This window comes from Solanum lycopersicum, chromosome 1 (genome assembly GCF_036512215.1).
Source record: "Solanum lycopersicum chromosome 1, SLM_r2.1".
NCBI classification, from domain to species: Eukaryota; Viridiplantae; Streptophyta; class Magnoliopsida; order Solanales; family Solanaceae; genus Solanum; species Solanum lycopersicum.
In genome coordinates, this window is record NC_090800.1 from 49,569,530 (window position 1) to 49,585,217 (window position 15,688).

Sequence of the window (15,688 nt, forward strand, 5' to 3'; positions counted from 1 at the left end):
TGGAAGAGAAGTGTCGTACGACAATACTCCTTAATGACATGGATATCTCTATATTCATGGGGAATGCACAACAAATTGAGGAGGCCAAAATTAGGAAGATAAAGAAAGAGGGGAAGGGGCCTGGGTTTGATGAATCTAGTCAACCAATACCTAAGAGTAGGTTCTATCACCAAGAGTCTTCCATGTGGAACAAGGATAGAGTTTTCAACAAAAATTTCTAAGGTGGTGGACATACATTTGAGGGGCCTAAGTGTACTACTTGTAGGAAACAACAATTGGGTAAGTGTGTTGCTGGAACAGATGTTTTCTTTGAATGTGGTAGTAAGAGACATAAGATGAGGGGATGCTCCAACATCAATGCAAAAGGGAAAGGGGCAAAACAAGCTCCTCAACGAGGTCTAGATCCTAATGCTCCAAAGAAGAAACCTCCCTATAGGATGGGGGCTGTGAGGGAGAACTAATCCGGATTTGATAGTCCAGGTAAGTGTTAACCCTTTATGGTCCTTATTTTTATGTTATAAGATTATTTTATATGGATTTTCCGTTCATATGATCATGCTTTCTTGATGATTTGCCGAAAGGATGAATTTTTGAAATTCTACCGTGTTTCACTATGTTATTGTGATGCTAACTGTAAGATTTTTTGCGTTTTAAAAAAAATGTGGACAGTCATGAATTGTGTCTTTAATGTGTTTAAAAGAGATGTATATAAGAATGTTTAATGTTTTTGAAGGTATTCCCTCCTAAATGAAGGGTGAGGGTGAATTTTGAGAAGTTAAAGTTCTCGCAAATTTCTTGTGTTGCAAAGTGTTTGAAGGTGACAAATTGTGCGCCTTGTTATTTGATTATTTAATTATGGACTATTTTAGCCTTTATTTTAATGTGTTATGTGTTTCTAATGTATTCTTTGATGGTCCTAAAGTTGAACTGTCTTTTGAGGATGAATGTTGTTCCAAGTGGGGGAGAATGTAACACCCTAAAATGAACAAAGGTGAACTAGAGCTTCGTGATTATTTTTGTAGTTAATTTTGAGTACAAATAAGTTATATTGATGTTCTTAGGTATTGTGTGAAGTTTGGAGATGAAACGTTAATGACGTTCACAAAGAGTGCCTTACAAAGTGCTTGTGTATGTTAATGTGTTTTAGTGAGTTTTCCATGTTTATTTTTTTCAAAATTGATATGGGTTGTTCTTCAGACCTAGATGACTATATTTTGGGGTTTAACGTTGGGGTACGACCCCACCTAGGACCCACAAGGGGTTGTAGAAGAGGACACAAGACTTAGCACCCAATCTGCCAAATCAATGCTTAATCGACGCCTAGAAGCCTACGGACCGAAGTAAAGATGACTCCCCATCATCTATGTAAGACCCCAAAGATCAAGTAGGTTAAATACATACTAAAATGTAGGTGTTTATTGTATAATTTCCTTAATATGTCTAATATATGGCATAGAGGCAGTACCTAAAGTATTAGATGTGTTGGAAGTCAAACGTCAAGGGACGACTAAGATGTTAGACGACTAAGTCACCTAAATATCTCTTATTTGGTCCTATGTAATTATATATTTTTCATGATGTTTTAATGTTATTACTTGAGTCAATATAGCATGTATAGTGAGTTTTTAATGTTTCGTCATGTTTGGAGGTCAAACGACCAGGAACGTCCAAGGCGTTCGAACGATATGCCTTGAAGTGACCTTGCATGTTTCATTGAGTTTTACGTGTTTAGTTTCTGATGAAATTAAGGCGATAGGTTTTAAAAATATTGAAGATCGTATTTGTGTTTGAAACGAATGAGAAAATTATCCACAAGGACCATCTAAGGGTCATTGAGGAACAACCCAAAACTGTAGCCAAAATAGTCCAAGCAAGGCCCCAGACGACGGGGCAGTCGATGGCTCGTAGGCCTATTGACGCCCTATCGAAGGGTTTCGTCATGGGGGAGATATGGTTGAAGAGGTAATCCTTGGCACACTACTGTAACAACCCGGCCAGTGATGGTCCATCGTGGTGGTGACGCCTCGTTTAGGGCAAGCGTCGAGCGACCTGTCTTCTTGCGTAGGCTGCTGCCAAGTTAGGGGGATGAATTGATAAATTCACCCCACATCTAAATTTAGTCATTGGTGGTCTATTAAGGGTCTTTTGGGAATTTTAATTTAGTATATAAAGGGTAAACACCAAAAGACTTCATTCTTCCGAATTGAAACCCAAAACTCTTAGAAAAATCCCGAAGACACCATTGAATTCTAAATTGAAGAAGCATCTTGGTGTGGGGGTTTTTGATTGGAAATTCTTCATCAAAGTGAAGAATTATCATCCTTGAGGTATGGCTTGTGTCCTTGAAACTTGTTTCATCAAGGAGCCCAACTCTCAAGATGTTTTTCAAAGTTTTCTAAAGTGAATTGTTTAATTTAAAGATTCTACCATGGGTTCTTGCATAAATGATTTCTAAACATTGAATTATGATCTAATTTATATTATATTGATTATTTAAACCTTAATTACCTATGAACCTATGTAAATTGATGAACCCTAGTTTTTACTACTTATTGGGTTACTTGATATTAAGCTAATATTGTTGAATTATTTGTTATGGGTTTCTGATAATATAAGAATTTTATTCAATTGATATCTAATTTATTTTACATTGTTAAATCTAGATTTAATTGATGTAGATTCATTGAGTTTTATGTTTATTGCTTTGAATTACTGTTCATGGCCATGGGTAACGGCCTTGTGATATTGAATTGGTTAATTTGGCATTGAATTGAAGTTTTGATGAGGGGATGAAGGTATACTACTCCATTTTGTTTATTTTGATATTTATTATACTTATATTTTATAGTTATTGGTGTAGTACACTTATGGTGGAGGTGTTACAGGTTTTACTTGCGATGGACGTGTCCTTGTCGGCGTTACTTTATGCAAAATGATGAGCATGTCCTTATTATAAACTACTTGAAGTAATGTGTCTATTTGCGTAGTTTATTTTGTGAAGCATAACATTTTCTATCTACATGTTAAGTTATATATGTTTCGTCTACTTATGTTTCCTTAAATGATCATGTTGGACTACGACTTTGACATTATGAGTATAGTGTTAGGGTTATGTTTTGGTTATTCCCACTTGTGTTTGTGAGTCTATGTGGAGTACATTAATGACGTTATGAAGATATAGAGGATGACTTGAAGATATTATATTGTTTCTAGGTGTTTGTATAATGACTTTCATTATTAGTTAAAAGTGAAGTATGTGATATCTTGTCGTTGTTGACTTGTGTTACTTGCTTGATGTATATATGATTATGAATATGTGATGTTATGATTATGGTGTTAGAACTATTAGCCTTGAACATATGAATAAAATGTGACTTTAAATGATGATATGAGAGTCCATTATGTGAAAACCTTGACTTAAGGTTAAGGTTAAGATTCTTGAAGCGTAAGCCGTGTTGGTATCCTTCAAATTAAATGAATGATGGACATAAGGTTATTTGGCTGGAACGACATCATATTAATCCTTAGGAAAGTCGTCATGAGCTTCTTGTGTCATTGTGATGTATCCCTATTGGACCTTCCTTGGTAAGGTAAATGTGATTGGCGTAAGAACTTGTTCTTGAACCCTTTTATGTGAACCTAATGTTTGAATTACTATATGAGAACGCAGTCTAGTACCGAGTGAGTATGGTAAGAGACGTAATTCTAGTTTAATATGACACTAGAATAGAAAGAAGCCCTTCATATTCCTTTACTATGTGTCTACATAGGATGTGTCAAAGTTCTACCATTGGCAAGTAGAACAACCTTATCGGTATTATATAGAACTACGGATTCCATGTCTAGCTATCATAGTCTATGTAGGTTATTGCCTATTCTTATCATATGGAATACCTATTAGCATTAGAGGAGTTTAAGGAGTTTAGGTAGTGGTATGGGACGCAATCTAGACATTGCACAATAAACTTTGAAGGTGTTATAGGGAGTTCCTATGTCTTGTCCAAGACTATTACTTTAATGTCCTTTATGTGATGTATGTGTCTTAATGAATTGATGAACTAACGATTGATATTAAGGTGTATGTAAATAATTGAGTACCTAATCAAAAGTGACTTAAGGATATCTTAGCTAAAGCGTGAAGAGGGCAAAAGCGATGATATCTTCATGTAATATCTTTAGAAGTCTTGAGGATGACACTAATTAAGGAAATTAGTTGATTTTGTGGACATGATCTAAGCCTTAGGTAGTCTTAACGACTATTTTGATAATCTTGAATAGGTCACTATGGACGTTATCTTCTTGATTAACTTAAGTAGGTATTTTGATAGCCTTTGGGAAGAGAATGTCATATCATCTATGTGGTTGTGATTTAGTGAAAATGATGCTATCCTAATGAGTCGGTAGGATCTCTTGATTGTGTGTTTAAGGTATTGCATGGACGGTCACTTCAAAACTCTTTCAACTGAAACTTAGAAGTCACATTTGGTAGAGGAATCTTACCTTGATGTTCATGAAACTTTCTAAGTATGTATGTGATTCATTATAAGTAATCTTAAGGGTCGTTTAGGAACATATAGAGAGGGTGTGTTGACGGTGTCTATTTTTGTGACTTAAGTAAATCTTAGGATAGCCTTGAGTGAAAAGATTACATGCTAAAGGGTGTCTAAATGATGAACAAAGTGCTTCACTATATAGTGAATTAATTCACTGTTACAATTAATGAGTGTAAAGTGACTTCTAAAAATGCTATTTTTTTGTGAAGTGTTTTCTTATGTGTTCCTTAATTGGTAAATGTTGTTCTTAGAATTATAATATGACTTTTAAATGAAAATATGCATATTTCCAATAAATGTCCATTTTCATGATTTTTAAGCATAAAGCCATAATTTGTTCATGTGGATGTACTAACTTCTTGCTTTTATCTATCTATATAGTTCTTGGTAGGTGAAAAGCTTTGAGAAGTGAAGAGTTGGACTTAGAAGATCGTTCAACAGAAGTTAAAGTATGTCCTCAATTGACTTGAGGGCATATATTTATTTTTTATTCCATTCAAAGTATTGTAATAGACTAAGTATTTCTATATTCGTATTTTGTAGTATGAGTCGTGTCCTATGTATTCTTGTGTCCTAAGTTAATGAGATTGAGACTTAGTATTTCCTATTAATTTTATATGAAAGAGATTTTGAAAACTATATTATTTTTTTGAAAAGTTTTAATTCCATTGTACTTTCCACTATGTTTATGTGATGAATGATATGAAAGGGCTAGTATAAGACCTCAGAGAGGTCGAGTACGTCAGTCACAATCTGAGATTGTACTCTAACTTCAAGGGTGTGGTCTTAGGATGTGACAAGCTTTGTATCAGAGCGTAAAATGGTGAAAGTAGTATAGGAATAAAGAAGCCTCATCAGGTCACGTCTAGTAGACTCTCCACCATCGGTGTGACTCGCGACACATCTATGGGCGAGAGGCTATAGAATGATAGAGTTTACATTTATTTCTACTCCTATGTCATGCAGTAGAGTAAATGTGATGATTATCCTTCTTTTGAGTTTCCTTGCATTTTCTAGGAGATGAATACTAGAAGGATGGATGCTAGAAGGTTGGAAGAGGAGCGGGTGAAAGAGCAGGTTCCCCCTTAAGTTGACCAAGTTGAGAAAGTCCCTCAAGGTGGCCAAGGACTTCAAAGTGATCAAGATGCCCAAGTGCCTCCCTAAGGTGATCCTATTCATAATATGGAAGGATTTATTGACGTTCCAGAGATGTCTTATAGGGAGATTAGAGAGGCTTTGATTGCTATCGCCCGAGCTGTGACTACGCAAGCTAATTTGAATATATTGCCTAGGGTTGTGGAGAGAATTATGACATCTAGGTTAAGATATATTTTGAGGATGAGTCCTCCTATCTTTCTTCGCTCTAATGTAAATGAGGATCCCTAAGATTTCTTAATGAAGAGTACAATATTTTGAGTGCTATGGGGGTTACATCTAGAGAGAAGGCGGAGTTGGCTTCGTACCAATTGAGGGATGTTTCTCCCATTTGGTACACTCAATGGAAGGATAATAATCCGGAAGGATCAGGTCCTATTGAATGGGAAGAACTTAAGGAAGCTTTTTTTAGTATGTACTTTCCCCGAGAGAGGAGAGAAATTAATGTGGAGGAGTTTATCAATATCAACCAAGGTAAGATGAGTATTGAGGAGTTCCATTTGGAATTCTCAACTTTTTCTAGGTATGCTCCTTCTCTTGTGTCTAATCCAAGAGATGAAATGAGTCATTTTGTGATGGGGGTAGCTGACTTAGTAGTGGAAGAATGTCGTACTGCTATGTTGCATTATGATATGACCTTAGATAGACTCATGGTGTATGCACAATCAATTGAAGAGTCTAAACATAGAAGGATGGCTAGAAGTATGAAAAAAAGTGGTGGTAGTGATCAAGAGCAAACAAGGTTTGAGAAGAAGGTTCAATTTCAAGGAGAATCTAGGAATGCTAATTTCACGGTTGAGAAAGGAGGTGGTTCCAAGGATGAAAAACCTACTTGTGCAAATTGTGCCAATAAACATTATGGTGAGTGTCTATTGGGTACCGGGAGTAGCTTTTTTTGTGGTAAAGATGGGCACAGGGTGAGAGATTGTCCTATTATTGCTACTAGAGGAAGAGAGGGTAAGCAAGTTTGTCCTAGTGGTCCAACGAATGATGCTCCAACAACGAGGTGTTTCTATGAACTCCATTCTAGAGTGGAGAAGCCGGATGATAAGGAGAGTGATGATGATGTTTGTAAGTTCTCTTTCTTTTGATAAGATATGAGTTTCTTCTAAGTGGGGGAGTATGGTTTGTAGATGGGATAGAAGTCCTTGAAATTGTTGCTTATGCATGATGTTTAGGAATTTGGTTGAAATTGAATTTCATTAACTTTTTGTATTGTGTATTTTATTAAGTTATGATTATGTTGTAATATCTATTTACATGATGTTACTTTTCATATTAGCATGTTTATATTTCGAATTGCCTAAAATTGGATTTTTGAGAAAATTGATAAAATCACTGTAACATTTCAAACCAATTCACTGTAATATTTTGTGAAAAATGACTATTTGATTCTTTGGTCTAAAATTGTTGTAATATGGTTATAACTTATGTTTATAAGTATAGTATCGAATATGAAATGAGTTTTTACTATTTGGAATGAAGCATGTGAGTTTTGTAGAATAATGAGTTATAGAATTGTTTTGTAGTTTCTTACTGTGTTGTAAATCTCTTGGCTATGTGAAATTGATGTTTTCTTATTGAGTATGTTTTGTATTCAATGGGTATTAAATTTTAGTTAAGTCTCTAATGTATGAAGTGTTCAGAGAGTGGCAAGTGTCATTCGTGGATGAATGTTGTCCAAGTGGGGGAGATTGTAAGACCCCGAAGATGACCTAGGTTAACTAGAGCCTGACATGTTGGTATTGATGGTCTAAAGTCGTATATATGTCTAATACATGTCATAAAAGCAGTAGCAAAAGTATTAGGTTTGTTGGAAGTCAAACGTCAAGGGACGAGTAAGACGTTCGACAACTAAGTCACCTAAATGTCTCTTATGTAGTTCTGTGCTATTATCTGTGTTTCATGATGTTTTAACGTTCTTAATTTAGTTAACATAACATTTATAGGCAGTTTTTAATGTTTCGTGAAGTTTGGAGGTCAAACAACGAAGAACGTCCAAGGCGTTCGAAAGATATTCCTTGAACTTACCTTGTATGTCTAAGCGTGTTTCATTGAGTTTTACGTGTACTTTTTAGATTAAATTCAAGTGAGAGGTGTTAAACTTTTAGGATATTGTATTTGGTTCGTAAACGTCCGGGAAAATTATCCCTATGGAACATATAAGGGTCCTTGAGAAAGGACCCAAAAGCTGTTGCCAAAACAGTCCCGGTCAGGCCCTAGAAGACGGAGAAGTCGATGGCTCGTAGTCTTGTGCACGCCCTTTCGAAGGGTGTAATAATGGGAGACTTGTCCACGGGTGAAGAGGGAAACCTTGGAAAGCAACATTAACCACCGACAGTGGCCCGTGACGGTCCGTAATTGTGGTGACGTCCCATCAAGGCAGGAGTCGAGCTATCCGTCTTCCTGTGCAGGCTGCTGCCAAATTAGGGGTGAATTGGTAAATTCATCCCACTTCTTAATTAAGTCATTGGCGGTTTATTATGGGTGGTTATTTTACATAATTATATAAAGGGTAAATACCATAAAGACGTCATTCTTCCAAAGTGAAAACGGAAAACACTTAGAAAAATCCCAAAGGCTCCATTGAAGTCCAAATTGAAAAAGCAGCTAGGTGTGGGGGTTTTGAGTGGAAATTAATCATTAAAGTTAATAATTATCATCCTTCTGGTATGGATTTTTATCCTTGAAACTTGTTTCATCAAGGATCCCAACTCTCAACATGTTTTTCGAAGTTTTTTAAAGTGAATTGTCCGATTTTGAGATTTTACCATGGGTTCTTTCATAAATGATTTCTAATCATTGAATTTTTATATAATTGAAATTATATTGATGATTTAAACCTAAATTACCTATGAACCCATGTAAATTGATGAACCGTAGTTTTGACTACTTATTGGGTTAGTTGATATTAAGCTAATATTATTCAATTGTTTTGTAGTTTCTTATGGGTTTTCTAATGAGAAAAGAATTGTATTCAATTGATATATAATTGATATTAAATTTTTAAACCTCGATTGAATTGATGTACATTCCTTGAGTTTTATGGTTGTTGCTTTGAATTATTGTTCAAGGTCATGGGTAAAGGCCTTGTGATGTTGAATAGGTTGATTTGACATTGAATTGAAGTTTTGATGAGGGGATGAATTTATGCTTCCCCATTTTCTTTAATTTGATATTAATTATACTTTGATCCTATTGTAATTGGTATGATCAACTTATGGTGGTGGTGTTATGTGTTTTACTTGCAATTGACATGACCTTGTCGGTGTTACTTTATGCAATATGATGAACATGACCTTATTGGAAATTACTTGAAGTAATGTTGATATTTGTGTAGTTTATTATGTGAAACATGACATTTTCAATACACATGTTAAGTCATACAGGTTTCGTCTACTTATGTTGCCTTAAGTGATCATGTTAGACTATGACTTTGACATTATGAGTATAGTGTTAGGGTTAAGTCGTAGTGTCAGGGTTAAGTCTTGGTTATTCCTACATGGCTTTGTGAGTCTATGTGGAGTACATAATGATTTTACGAAGATATATAGGATGACTTGAAGATATTATATTGTTTCTCGGTGTTTCTACAATGTCTTGCCTTATGAGTTAAAAGTGAAGTATGTGGTATCTTGTCTTGGTTGACTTGTATCACTTGCTTGATGTGTATATGATAGTGAATATGTGATGTTTTTAGTTAGGGTGTTATTACTCTTAGCATTGAATATATGAATGACATGTAACATTAAATGATGATATGAGAGTCTATTATGTGAAAACCTTGACTTAAGGGTAAAGTTAAGATTGTTTAAGCGTAAGCCGTAATGGTATCCTTCAATATAAAGGAATGATGGTCTTAAGGTTACTTGGATGGAAAAACATCATATTAGTCCTTAGGAAAGTCATAATGAGCATCTTGTCTCCATTTTAAGGTAGCCCTAGTGGACCTTCCTTGGTAGGGTAAATGTTATTGGGTTATGAACTTGTTATGGACCCTTTTATGGGAATCTAATGTATGAATTATTCTATGAGAACTAAGGCTAGAACCTAGTGAGTATGGTAAGGGAAGTAGTTCTAGATAAGTATGAAACTAGAATAAAAATAAGCCTTTAATATTACTTAACCATGTGACGACATTGGATGTGTCCAAGTTCTACCATTGGAAAGTTGAACAACATAATCGGAGTAGGATAGAACACCGAATCCTTGTCTAGTTATCAGGGTCTATGTTGGTTATTGCCTATTTTAATTATATGGACTACCTATTAGCATTAGAGGAGTTTATGGAGTTGAGGTGGTGGTATGGGACGCTATAAAGACATTGCATAATGGACTTTGAGGGTTTTTATGCAGAGTTCCTAGATCTTTTCCAAGACCATAACTTGAATGTCCTTTATTTAATCTATGAGTCTTAATGAACTGGTGACTTATGTTAAGGATTATGTAAATAAATGAGTACCTAATCTAAAGTGACTGAAGGACTCCTTAGATAAAGCATGAAGATAGCATAAGGGATGATCTCTTCATGTTTTATCTTCGGAAGTCTTGAGGATGACTCTAGTTAGGGAAGTTAGTTGATTTTGTGGACATGATCTAAGGCTTTGGTAGTATTAGGATTATTTAGGTAATGTTAAAGAGGTCACTATGGCATGTTACTTTCACATTGCAATTAGCGTAAAATATAATTCCTAATAGAGAAGAGTATTTACACGAAATCCTTCTTGTATGAATGACTTTAAAATATCTAACAAAGAGTGTGGATTTGTTTTCGTGGTCGAGGTAAGCCTATGGTGTGTAGTCTTAAGGATCACTTTGTGTGTCTTTAAGCAGGTTTATAGGTGGTCCTTTCTCATACCACCTTATGGAGTCTTAGGATAACATGGTAAGGGAAACCTCTTGGGAAATGAGTTCACTATGCTTGGGTTAAGTTATTTTTTGTAATACTGCACTCTGTTCACTGTATTTCTCAATGTTACTGTAATACTTCTAAAATTATGAGAGTTTTTTATGTACAAAATTATGATTCTTATACAATTTGAAATCTTAAATCATGAAGGTTTTATCAATTTGTTATGAAATCTTATTTTAGTAAAATGTCCCTTTTTCATGTTTTTACATATATTCTATACATAGTACATTATTTGATTAAACCCGTACTTTTCTATACTCTATAAGTATAGGTTAGAGGCATGTTTCAAGACTAGAAGAAAAACTTGGGAAAGATTTTCTCAAGACTAAGTTTGGTCTCATATATTCGAGACATAATCATATTTCTTAGTTTTGATTCTAAAGACTATTTTATATTTTCATTAAATGTAAAGGTTCGTGTCCCAAAGATATTTATATTGTGTCTTTAAGTGCTTGTGTAAATGAGATCAATCCTTAGTTTTATGAAATATGTTCTCTTTATTAATTTATTAATGAAATGTTTTATGTCCGCACTACTTTTCTATGTTATGTAATGAATGATAGCTAAGGCTTGTACAAGACCCCTAAAAGGTCAAGCACACAATTGTTTGGACCCATAGGTTTCCCCTTCTTCTAGGGGTACTTTCGGGTCGTTACAAATATTGGTTCAGAGCATAGGTATATGGGAACTAATTTAAGATCTAAAGTATCACAAGCCACGTTTTCTATTTTCTTGTTCATTGGTGTGAGTCGCACATCCATGGATTTGAGGCTATATGATAATAGACGTTTCACTTTCTTCATTATTCTAATGTCGTGCCTTAGAGTTCAGTTCTATCATATGTCTCTCTCAACTTGTTATTTTTTTGTTTATAGGATATGAATACAAGAAGATAAATCGCTAGGAGGGAGAAGGAAGGTGTGGGTAAAGAGAGGATCCCACCCTGTGGTTACCAGTTCCCTATAGTTGGCCAAGAGAATGTGAATAAGGAAGTTCCCCCTCCGGAACCTCAAGGGCCCCAAGGACATCAAATGCCCCGATGCCTCAATCTCCTCAAGCTCCGTTTGTTGAAGGGGATATGACATGAATTTTACCCAAATCATGACGGCTCAAGCTCAAGTAATTACTAATCATTTAGTTATCCAAGGTAACGTAGGATATAGACCTCAACCGAATGTTAGTACTTCCTCCCCTAGAATTTTGGATTTCATGAGGATGAACTCTCCTAATTACCATGGCACTAAGGTGGGCGAAGATCCATAAAGCTTCATATATGAGATACTCAAAGTGGTAGATGATATGAGTATGACCCCTAGGGAGTGAGCGGAGCTAGCCGCTTACCAACTCAAAGATGTTGCTCAAGTTTAGTGTGCAGAATAGAGGGATGAGAGACATTTAAGGGATGGTCTTGTAGATTGGGATGTGTTCAAAGAGACGTTTCTAGATATGTTCATTCCATTAGAGTGGAGGAAAAAGCAAATGGTTGAATTCATGAATCTTGGTCGAGGGGGAATATGTGTGAAAGCGTACTTTCTCAAATTCTCCCAACCCTCTAAGTATGCCCCGACCATGGTAGCCAACCCTAGGGCTAGGATGAACATAATTTTAATGGGAGTGTCTAGCTTGGTGGAAAAGGAGTGTCTTACGGCAATGCTCCTTAGTGACATGGGTATCACTAGACTCATGGTGTGAGCACAACAAATAGAAGAGTCCAAAATAGGGAGATAAGGAAAGAGCAAAAGAGGCCTAGGTTTAATGAATCTAGTCAACTAAAACCTAGGAGGAGGTTCTATAACCAAGATTCTTCCATGGGGAAAAAGTATAGCGTTTCCAACAAAAATTCCCAAGGTGTGACTATACATTTGAGAGGACCAAGTGTACTACCTGTGGGAAACAACATTTGGGTAAGTGTCTTGCCCGAACGGATCTTTTCATTGCATGTGGTATTAAGAGACACAAGATGAGGGAATGCCCAACATCAATTTAAAAAGGAAAGGGGCCAATCAAGATCCTCATGGTGGTCTATATCATAATGATCCAAAGAAGAACCGTCCATCTGGGCTAGGAGGGAGAACTAATCAGGATTTGATAATCGCGATAATTCTTGACAATCTATGGTTGTTATGTTTATGTTATAATATGATTTTATTTGATTTTTCCTTTCATATAATCATTTTTTCTTGATGAATTTTTTAAAGGATGAAATTTTGGAATTCTAGCATGTTTCCCAGTGCTAAAGTGATGCTCACTATAAGATTTTTCATTTATGAAAAAACTTGTATTGTCATGAATTTTGGCTTTAATGTGTGCAGAAGTGAGGTATATGATAAAGTTTTAATAACGGAGAATGTAGTTCCTCTATAAGTGAAGGCTGAGGGTGTTTTTTTAAAAGTGAAAGTTCTCGCAAAGTGATTGTGTTGCTAATTGTTTGAAGGTGTGAAATTGTGTTCCTTGTTAGTTGATTCTTCAACTATGGGTTGTTTGAACCTTCATTTAAATGTATTATGTTTTTTTCCAGAGGATTCCTTGATGGTCCTAATGTTTTATTGTCATTCGAGGACGAACAGTATTCCAAGTGGGGGAGAACGTAAGACCCTAAAACGAACTAAGGTTAACTAGAGCTTTGTGAATATTTATTAAATTTATTTTAATTTAAAATGATTTATATTGATTTTCTTAGACATTGTGTTATTTATGGTGATGTTTTGAACCCAAACGCCTATGACATTCACAAAGAGTGCCTTAGAAACTTCTTGTGTGTCTTGATGTGTTTTAGTGAGTTTTACGTGTTCATGTTAATCAAAATTTATGTGGATGTTTATAATACCTATACGACTATGTTTAGGGGTTTAACGTCTGGGCACAACCGCATATAGGACCCAAGAGGTAACCTAGAAGAGGACCCAAACCTTAGCACTCAAGCTTCAAAATCACTGCTCAATCGACGCCTAGCAGCCGACGGGCCCTAGTCAAGAAGACGCCTCGTCGTCTATGGGCATAGGTAAAGACTTGGAGTGGGAGATCAACATTACATATTGAAATACATACCCAAAAGACGTCCATGCAACACGGCCCATCGTTTAGTTGATGTCGTGTTGCTTAGGTCTGTCGATGGTCTCCTGAAGAAGATACGGGACACGCTGCCAACTTTTGGTGTTTTTTCTAAATTCACCTAAGTTTTTAGGACCATAGGATGATACTTTTAGGGCTTTACAGTTATATTATATTAGTTTTAACTCCTATACCAAGACAAGACCCCTCATTCAAAATATTCAAACTCTCTCTCTAAAGACAAACTCTTTCAAATCACCATTTGAGCTAAAACTCAACAAAGAGATACGAGGGATTGTTGGACGTGTTTCTTAATAAAAATTAGTGAATTTCCTACTCATTGAGGTATGGCAGTCATCCGTAAACACTCTTCCATTCATGGAGTCATTTGTAAATGATTTCAAAAAGGGGTTTTAAACTCTATGTTCTCCTAATTTTTATTTCCAAGCATGGGTATTCATGTGAAACTGTTTTAATGATTCAAATAGGTTGATTTTAAATTTAATTGATTATTTTAATGGAAAAACCCTAAAGAACTCATGCTTATGAATATTTAAAACTTTTAGCTTAAGTAATGGGTTAAATGAACATGTTTGTGTAGGGTATGAACTTTGGTTTCCTTATGTTGTTCTTATGATTTAGCTACTGCCATAAGGGCATTATTATGGTAAAATATTGAGGAATTTTTTATAGGTGGTAAAGTCTTGGTTTAATGGTAAGTTTCTTATATTGTACAACTCTTATTTGAATGCTCTTGAGTGGTATGGTCCACCTTCTTGGTCGCGGTATTTACTTGATGTCTAGCTCTCATGGTCTATGTCGGTTAAATCTATTCCCCCGCAAAAGAATAAATGAAGTAAGTCTCCTAAAAGAATGTACTACTTAGGGTAGGCGGTGGAATGGGATGCTATCTATCCATTGTACTAGGTAGAACTTATGAAAGGGGATCCTTGGTACGCTTTATATGACATGTATGAACTAAGTATCCTAAAAGAACGTACTACATAGGGTAGGTGGTATGAGATTCTATCTATCCGTTGCACTAGGTAGACGTTCCAAAAGGGGAGACTTGGTGTGTTCTATCATGTGTTGTAAAAGAAGTGAGTTAACTCAAGTTCTAATGTTAAGGGAGTATGTTAACTCTATGTTTTATGTGATGAAGTTAATAGTGATTAGTGTAGAATACTTAATCCAAGGGAATTCTCAAGGAGCACTAAGTGGGAGTAGTAGTATGAGATGCTAATCTCACATTGCACTTACTTTAACTTATAAGTCCTATTGGAGAAGAGTACTTACATTAAATACTTATTGTATGAATGTCTTTGAAATATATAGCCATGAGTGTGGACTTGTTTCCCCGTTCGAGGTAAGCATATGGTTGGTAGTCTTAAGGATCGCTTTGGTGTTTCTTGAAAGACGTGTATGGAGGTTCCTTCCTATCTCACCTTAGGGAGTCTTAGGATAACTTGTTTCGGGAAACCTCACAGGAAACGAGTTCACTATGCATGGGTTAAGTTATTCAATGTAATGTTTCACTATGTACACAGTATGATTTTCTAATGTTACTCTAAAGTTTATTTTGCTTCTAAAATTATGAGAGTTCTACTTTAGGTACTAGATTATAATTCTTATACGATTTACACTCTTAAATCATGAAGGTTTTATCAATAGGTGCATGAAAGCTTATTTTATTAAAATGTCCCTTTTTGCATGTTTTTGCATACAACATATACTTTTACTATACTCTATAAGTATAGGTTGGAGGCAAGTTTTAAGACTACAAGTTTCAACACTATGTATGTCCTCATTTATTCGAGGCATAATCATATTTCTTAGTTTCAATTCGAAAGAATTATTTTGTATTTTGCATTTAATTTAAAGAGTCGTGTCCCTAAGATATTTATATCGTGTCTTTATGTTGGCTTGTGTAGACGAGATTAATCCTTAATTTTTATGAAAGATGTTCTCTTTATTAATGTATTCGTTAAAAGTTTTAATTACGCACAAGTTTTAATGT